Raw genomic sequence first — 9,235 nt, forward strand, 5'->3', positions numbered from 1 at the left:
AAGAATGTAAGAATGTGTGTGCCGTCCCAGATTGGCAGAAATCACAGTGTTTGGGATGTGCATATTGGTGTGCGAGTGAATCTCTAGCTTGTTCATCTGTTGCAGCTTTTCTAAAATAGGTATGTGTACGCACTTTGCTGTAATAATAATAATTGGAGGTTTACGTCGCAAGACAACTGAGATCAACTTTGCTGTATACCTATTATAAAGCACATGAAATAAAGTAATCACTTACACAAGTGAACAGGTAAGATTTATCTCCCTCACCAGATGAGCAAAGACATAAATTACTTCTGCTGTGTAATAATCTGCAACATAAATATAGGCAATGAGAGTCCATGCAGTGGCGACATGTGATGCTATCATATGTCAAATATTTTTGCTAATTAACCATTTCGTATGCCAAACAAACATAGTGCTAGGAAAATGAATGGTTTGAATCATACGGGATGGAAAAATTGATTGATGCTAGTACAGTTCTACACAAAAGTTTATGGAACACGTTCCGGCGCCTTCCTCAGAGTGACACGCTAACAGATAACGGGGCTGCATGAACTTACAGACATGTTCCTAGGTAACCCAGTCATCTGTTTGCGAGTCTATAGGTGCCATTCGTTGCTGGCGTGTCACGCTAAGGAAGATATGCTCCGGAGCGTGTTCCGTAAGCTATTGTCCAGCACTGTGATGTGATGTAATAGAAGAAGAAAATAATGGGGATTTAATTCACTGCATTGGACCTACCCTTTTGTTCAACCGTTGCCCTTCTCTTCCTTGCAATTTGCATAGTACTTTCTTCCTTTGTGGAGGTGGAGCAGCGCTTTTTCATCGTCTTTTCCACTGTGCTGTGCACACCACTGGTCAATCTGAAACTTACTAACCACAGCATTAGAACTCAACACTGACACCACTTATCATCGACGGGATACATACGAATGAAACATTAATACAGAACAGCAGTACCCACTGAAACTTACCAGCGCAGCGGACCTCCTTCACACCACCTTCAAAGTTTGTCACTTGAATGTCATGCCAAGCTACGCTGGCCTTTCAGGGGAAATTATCACCTTCGTCATCTGCAGTGCGTGCCATTAAAGTCAGACTATTCTGCAATATAGTTAACATTGGTTAACTATCGTCATTCAGATGGCCTGATAGTTGTCAAAATTCCTTTAGCGGAGTTCCTTTAGAACACAACAAAAAGGTACTGCCAATCTTATGAAAAGAAAGAAACTCTCAACCATATATTTGTGAGCAAAGTACAGGCAAGCAACGTATACGTGAAAGTACGTTTCACAGGACGGAGACTTACCTTGAGTAGATAGTGGTAGGACATGCAGCTATATGACTTGCAGTCGTCGCATTCATTACACCTCAGCATGCTGAAAAACGTTATTGTTGGAAGAAAATATTATTCAGTGGTCCAACAGACCGTTAACAAGTCTCTGCACGACAAGCAGAGAGAGACGCACGCCGCAGACCTCAAACGCTCAAACTCAACGGCCTCAATATCAGCGTTGCTAGACTGCGCAATGGCAAGGAGGAAAACTGTCCAGGAATATGCAGATGTGTTGCGCTTAACTCTGGCCACGGAGTAAAGCGCAGGTTGAAGGGAGTTATTAAAGCATCAAAACATGGAAATGCAAAAACGAGGAGTTTCAAGGGTGTTTGGTGAGAGTTCATCCGCAGCACGGGGTGTAAAATTGCTTAATACTCTCTTTCGACTCCCTTTTTTTTTAGAGTGTGGAGCCGATCTTGAACAGTTGCGAGTTCCTGAACGCAGATCCCGTGCGTAATCGATGGAGCATTGTCTGCATAACACGGGGAAGATCTTTCGTGGGAAGAGAGGGTCGGTGATTCTGCATGATGTCCTGTATGCCAGGATGACGCACCCCAACTAGCTGTTTGACGACCATGTGCCTGTCAGTGTCGGCCGGAACTGGTAAGGATGGGCTGCAGCTGTGGTGTGCTAAGGATGCTAGCTGGTCCGCTCTTTCGTTGCCTATGATGCCGACATGAGACGGGATCCATTGGAGCGTAAGCTCACCTCCGGCTAGCCTATGCTGGGCACACGACCTCCTTATACATCGGACTAGGATGCTACCACACATGGGGTTCATCACTTTGTAGAGGGCACTTCTGGAGTCCGTAAGCAAAACGGCCTAAGTTATTCCGGTGACTTGAACCGCAGCAGCTGCGTGTAACAAGGCCAGGAGCTCGGCCGTCGCTAACACGTCAAAGTCCACCTTCCATAAAAGGAGTTTGAGATCGGCCTGTTTATGAATCAAGCTTCTAGCATTCCATTGGAGGATGTGGGGAAGGAACGCTCTCTTGTTTCTATGTTCGGTCATAATTGTGCGCCGGTCGATGTACGAAAGCTGGTGTTGTTCACGCCTGCGCCGCCTGTAAAAACAGAACTTCAACGCATAGCACGCTCTGCGGCAACCATGGCCACGAACGATAGGGTTATCGCTTCTGATTCGAAGAGAGAGGAGGGCGTACGCCTTTTTGTGTCAATTGCCATATATATCGAAATAGACACAAAAGGGCGTACGTAAAAGGTAGCGTAATACCAATACGCGCTACCTGAGCAAAATGTGACGAAATCCCGATATCGTTACACGTACCTAAAAGTAGCGGAATACCGCTACCGTTACCCGTAAAAAGTAACGCGATACTTCATGCACTACTTTTTAGGAAACAAACAAACAGTATCGTTGACGACGTACTTTAGACGTCTTAAAATAGTAAATCATAAAATAAAATAATATCCCAAAGTAATAAATCGACGTTCAATGGAGGTTACACGTATGTCGCCTGACAACAATTATTTGGGACGTTTTTCCAGATTTACTAAAGCCGCTCTGGTCGATATCCTGCATATCTTTTTCTCTTCCTCTAAAGCAAATAAAACACGCAGCAAGTCTACCGATAAGAGGCTCAACAGCTTTGTCACAAAAAGAACTCAGATTGCCCGGAACGAGAAGTTTGTAAACAAACTATTATGTGCTTTTTCAAATTGGACGTTGTCTTCCTTGACGCACAGAGAAAGCTTTCCCACCGAGGCGCATAGTGGACATCTGAACACCACGCTACCGTTTTCTTTCTCCTCCTTATACTCAAAGATGCTTGCTGTAGCAGGTCATGGTCCCTCCATTGCAGCGGACAGGAAATGACAACGGTCAAGCACCTAAGCGTACGTGGTACAATGTCGTGTGGAATATCATGACTCAAAGCTAGCGGGGACGGCTCCAGAATCCAGTAGGGTTGACGTCAGTTTGCAGACAACTCCGGCCATGCACCGAATATTCAAGAAGGTTAATCCCAAATAGAGAACGCGTGGAGGACACAGCTTCTTTATAAGATAGCGACCTCTGTGCCCTCCTTTCGGGCTATTTGCACGGTCTTCGCAGAAAGAGTTGTGATATTGGGCAGCTTGTTCGAAGGCAGGCAGAGTAGAGGAAAGTAGCGATAGCGGTAGCGCTCAAAGATTGCGCTACCGCAAATTTGTAACGGAAGTACTTCTTTTGTTACCAGCTTTAAAAAGTAGCGCGATCTCTACTCCGCTACCGAAAAAAGTAACGGATACGGTAGCGCCGCTACTAGTATCGGCGCTACGTACAACACTGGATGGCTGTGACTGATGGTGGTGGTGGTGGTGATGGTGAAAGGGCTTGCCGTTGTCGGCCTCACGTATGTGGGCAACGTCACGACTGACGCCCTGGGGAAATGTGCGTCCTGGGCCGACTTCTAGGGGAACTGTGCTGTGCTGTAGCTGTAACTGAACATCACCACGTTCTTAGCACGTTCTTAGCCAATCACCATCCCGAATGACATCGTTCTGCCTCCTGATTGGTTAAAAACGGGAGGTGTACGCCTGTTTGGAACACTTATGGAGTTTCAAAAGCAAACAAACAAAAAGGCGTACGCCCCGCGCTTTCTACAAATCGGAAGTGATAAAGGTATCATTCTGTAATGGCAATGTGATGAAGCTCTGTTTTTTTAGAAGCCGGTTTTCCTCACCACCACGACCACTTTTTTTTTTATATAGTGTGTGGCACAAACTTCAACACAACGTGCCGAATGTACAAACAAGAAAAAAAAAAAAAGGAAACACACGGCTAGTGACCGAAAAACAAACAAAGGGAGCAACGCGTACAGTCCGAAAGAAAAACAAACCTGCATGACCTTCGTCCATCGATGGAGAAAACAACCCCTCCAAACATTCATTCGGTGGCCGTGAACCTGTGTGAGCAGTTTCTCTGCAGTCACCAAATGTAAATCAGGTGGTTGCAAATTCAGCTGATTGGGAGTGTGCAGAGGGCAGGTTGTTTAAATGAGAGGCTCTCCCGTTGGACTTCATGAATAATGCCGCGGCGAGAATTCGGTAAACAGGAATGCGACCGGGTAACCCTTTTTATCCGCGTTCTCTCATTCTTTTCTGCCTTTGGTGCACATGCGGGTTCCTGCTTTGTGGGTCAGATTGTCGTGTGGCTGCAACGGATCATCGCTCTTTCTGCAGTATAACATTTCAGTAAGCCACAGGAGGAGATATGTACCAAGCAAATTTGAAAACTGACTAAAGGACTGGAAATTTGGCATAAGCGAAAGTTTAGAATGAATCGATCGCATCACTTTTTGCATTCGACAAAATGAAATAATAACGGCGCACTCGTCGCTTTCGAGTGGCAATAGAGTTCCGCGTTTTCTTTTTCTTCGTTTTCTTTCTTTTTTTTTTTTTTTTTTTGCGGATTCGGGGTATCTTTTTCAGTGTCTATTTATTTTCGCAATACCGACGGTTTTCCATGTTTTTCCGGACACCTTGACATGGTGCACCCGATAGCTATCGGCGAATAGAAATCACAATGTAATTCCTGCACTACGCCCATTCAAGATGGCGTTGTTGGCTGCGGTGGCGTTCTACGGCTAACGACAAAGTAAACGGACATTTTTCGCAACCATGGTATTTTTGTATGGTTTTCTGGTCTGCGTCAACAACTTGCTGGGCATGTGCATCAATTTATCCCTGCCGTATGTCCTGGAATATTGCTCTGTATTCGGTATTGTACCCGGCGTCTGTTTTTCGGGTTCTTCGACTAAAACTGAAAACGCGAAACCTACACTCTTAAAAATGAACTTCACCGCATAGCACGCTCCTAACCAACCATCATCTCAAATGATATCGTTATCTGCCCTGATTTGTTGAAAACGGGAGGCGTACGCCTTTTCTGTGACAATTATGAACAGCATAAGTGTCACAAAAAAGGCGTACGCCTCCCGTTTTCAACAAATCAAGGCAGATAACTATATCATTCGAGATTATGGTTGGGTAGGAGCGTGCTATGCGGTGAAGTTCATTTTTAAGAGTGTACATATAAGGTCCGTTGGCATTCAGAGCCAAAGCATTCTTAAACTTCTTGTTCGCTTTTCCGCCACGACAGTTCTGGTCATGAATATATCACTAAAAAGGGGGGGGGTATGTTTATTAAAAAAAACGGCAGGTTACCCAGGCAAAGAGTCGGATTGCTGTTCCCAAAAAAGGAAAACGGGAAAAAGAAAAAAAAACGGAAAAGCAAAAGAAAGAAGGAAAGGAAATGGAAGGAAAGAAAGAAGAAAAGAGACACTAGAACAACGTCACATGCAGTTCACGAATCCTGAGACTCGGAGAAAACAGAGGAACGGCAGTAACAGCCCACTGGTTGGGGCGCAAGACGGGGCCCAAGGAGAGCGGCCAACGAAAAACCGTTACAGCCAATCTGGAGCAGAGGGCAACGGAGGGTGTTCCTATGGTGAAGGTGCTGCTGAGAATGCAGGATCTGGTGTGGGACGTCAGTTTCCATTTTATTTGTTTGTGCCACACGTAAATGTAAAACTTTCAGTGGCCTCCTCGTCAGATGACTTGTGACCTACCACTATGGAACGTGCAGCTGTCATTGCATTTTACAAATATATGTCATTGTAGATTGTATTAAGTGTTCACATGAATCCGTTACAGCTGGCGATGATACCTTTGTGGTGGTAGTGCTGAAAGAGCTCGCTGTTATCGGCCTGACAGAGGTGGGCAACGTCACGACTGACGCCCTGGGGGAATGTGCGTCCTGGGCCGACCTCTAAGGGAACTGTGCCGACATATGTCTGAAAGCGTCTGAGGAAAACCCAGGAGAAACAACAGACAGCACAGCCGGCACGGGGATTCGAACCCGGGTACCTCCCAGTCTCGACGTGACACGGCCAGCACGCTAACCGCTGCGCCACGCGAGCTGGTGCGATATCTATGTCCGACATTTGCTCAATACCTCCTCGGTGGGCATCCATGCTATCATCGTCATGATTTATGGTTGTTGTTGTTGTTGTTGTTGTTGTTGTCCATGCCAGCCAACCATACACCGACGACGCATGGGAAACGCCCGGGATCGGATTGTGCTCGCTTTGACTGCTACACATGTTGCGTCGGTACACGCGTTGCAGCCACGATAATCTTGTCTTTCGAATCTTTTGTGAAAGAGTAAAAATCGCGGGCTTATACCATACACTCTTAAAAATGAACTTCACCACACAGCACGCTCCTAGCCAACCATCATCTCGAATGATATCGTTATCTGCCCTAATCTGTTGAAAACGGGAGGCGTACGCCTTTTTCGTGACACTTGCGGCAGTAACGTCACCTGTAGCTCAACCATCATTTCGAATAATATCGTTCTCTGACCTGGTTTGTTGAAAACGGGGGGTACACCTTTCTTTATGACAATTATGCAGTTCGTAATTGTCACAAAAAACGTGTACGCCTCCTGCTTTCAACAAGTCAGGGCAGAGAACGATATCATTCGAAATGATGGTTGGGCTACAGGTGACGTTACGGCCGTTCCACTGACAGACTTAAGTGTGCCGTCTGACTATAGGGTATTAGCGAAAGAGGTTCAGCATGTGAAACGAGGTTGCATCCTAAGCCGCATACAAAGTAGTTCCAAAAAGTAATTCCGAGTGCATTACAAATTACTTGCAAAAGTAATTCAAATACGTTATTGGAATTGACGTTCTGAGGCAGGAACACATAGAAAGGACAAATACATACAAAGCCTCAAGTGCCTAAGAAATTAATGAGGAAAGAAGGAAGTCACTGGAAAGGTTAGCCAGTTGTAGGACTCGAACCCACACCTTCTGAATTACCGGTCCAGTGACGTCAACCAATTGAGCTACCATTGGCTCTTAATATAATTCGCTCTTAATTTGCTTCATAATTGGCTCTTACCAATTGAGCCAAGCTAACACGCCTCTCCAGCGATTTCCAAGGGTGCGTCAATTTGAAAGGACAAACACATACACTCACTCACTCAGTCCCCACTTCCATTCTTACATGTTTCCTCAGTCGCGCCCACATTCACACCACGGGGCCACACAAGCGGCATCTGTTGAATTTCACCATTAATTTCATAATTCAAATACACTTGGAATTACGCAACATTAAATTTAGTTTTTAAAGTAATTAAATAATAAAACTGTAATTAATTGCAGTAATTGGATTATTTGTAACTGGTTCCTCCACAGGTCTGCTTGCGACCATACTGACCGGCACGATCAACAGAGTTTTGACCTCCGGTTATTTTATCGCGAGCGCTCGAATGGAGCACCTGTCGCCTGAAAAGGTTAATTAGGCGTCCCTGCGGCCGGCAAATGTAGAGCCACGCATATAATGGCAAACGATTGATCCGCACGCCACGTCCGTCGCTTTGTTGAACGACCGCACCAGACATTATGATTATTTCTTTTCTTTTTTTTTTACTTTTTATTCTTCCACACGCGGCGGTCACGTACACATATTAATGTGCTGGTCCGGCTTAAAATAGCGAGAGCGAGTCAAGCAACTGTTGTCGTAAACGACCTGAAACGGCTACAGCCATATGCGTCTAAGTATAGGCGACGGCATGTGCGCAGAGAAAAATAGCCCTTACAAAAGGGACGTTACACATCAGGTAGACAGAAAATTTGTGACGCAACAATATGTACCTTCGACGCGATGTTTCGCGCGTGGTATACCGAAGGAACCCATCGTTATGGCTGAGCTTACTGAACTATTTTAAAGGCTACTTTCGGGGAAACGAGGCAGACATCAACCGGTGACGCAGGGTTCGAAGGTATCTCTCAGTTCACAGTGTAGTTGCCTACTTCGTCGCTTGAGTAAGAGGCACTGCCTGTAATGTCCCTCGGTGCCAGTATTTTATAAGGTTTAAAGGCCATAAAACTGAACTTCATACGGAAAGAAAAAAGGTCATTGTAATTTGATCTCGCCATCCCAGAAGCGGACGGGCGGAGCTGGGATGGCGCAATCGACTCATAAACATATAATTTTAAGTTGTGAGTTTTGTTTTAAGTCTCTTTTGTTTACTTTTTCGTGGTTTTCTGTTACGTATGACATATGGAGCTCTAGATGGCCAGAATAAATTAAAGAAAAAACATGTACAAAAAATTTGCAGACGATCGCGGAAGGTGTCGCGATTTTCAGCGACAGCTTGTTAATGGCTTTTGATAACGCTGACGAAACGTCTGGCTTTGCTGATCAATGTCGCAACACTTTCCGTGACGGTCTGCGAAATTTGTTTGTAAAATGTTTGTGATATGTTTGCAGAAAGGTTATTAATTGCTGGAAGGGAACTCCGAGATATAAGGAAGGGACGTACACAGGACAACAACGTCACTTCGTGGTAGGTCTTGTCCTTCTCTCGGAGGTCTCTTGCCTCCACCTCCCACCAATCACTTGGTGAAATGAACATCACCATCATCATTCACTCTAAAAACTGAACTTCACCGCATAGCACGCTCTGCGCCAACCATTGCAGTGAATGATAGCGTTATCGCTTCTGATTCGAAGAGAAAGGGAGGCAGACGCGTTTTTGTGCAAAATATCATGTATCCAAATTGACACAAAAAGGCGTACGCCCCCTTCTCTCTTCGAATCACAAGCGATAAACCTATTATTCGCTGCAATGGTTGGCGCAGAACGTGCCATGCTCTGAAATTCAGTTTTTAGAGTATTATTATTATTATTCTTATTTAGAACCACCTAACCTACATCATATATCTCCTTCAAGGTTATTAAAGGTTATAATAATTACTCTTCATAATAAGCTATATTAAAGGACTATGATCCCCTAATGCCGTATTGACCACCGCTGTGCATGAGGGCATGATCGAGGCACCAGATCCACATCTATGACGTGGCGTCACACTGCTCACCCCCGTA

General features: G+C 45.1%; 1 long non-coding RNA gene across 1 annotated transcript; it reads right to left on the reverse strand.

Annotated features, from left to right (window-relative positions):
* Positions 1–256: 256 nt before the first annotated feature.
* On the reverse strand, positions 257–1,470 carry LOC135389943 (uncharacterized). Its single transcript, XR_010421626.1, has 4 exons — positions 1,310–1,470; positions 975–1,104; positions 742–873; positions 257–308 (listed from the first exon to the last, which is right to left on the reverse strand). It is a non-coding gene; the product is annotated as an uncharacterized LOC135389943 (long non-coding RNA).
* Positions 1,471–9,235: the final 7,765 nt, after the last annotated feature.

Source organism: Ornithodoros turicata, chromosome 3 (genome assembly GCF_037126465.1).
Source record: "Ornithodoros turicata isolate Travis chromosome 3, ASM3712646v1, whole genome shotgun sequence".
Classification (NCBI taxonomy): Eukaryota; Metazoa; Arthropoda; class Arachnida; order Ixodida; family Argasidae; genus Ornithodoros; species Ornithodoros turicata.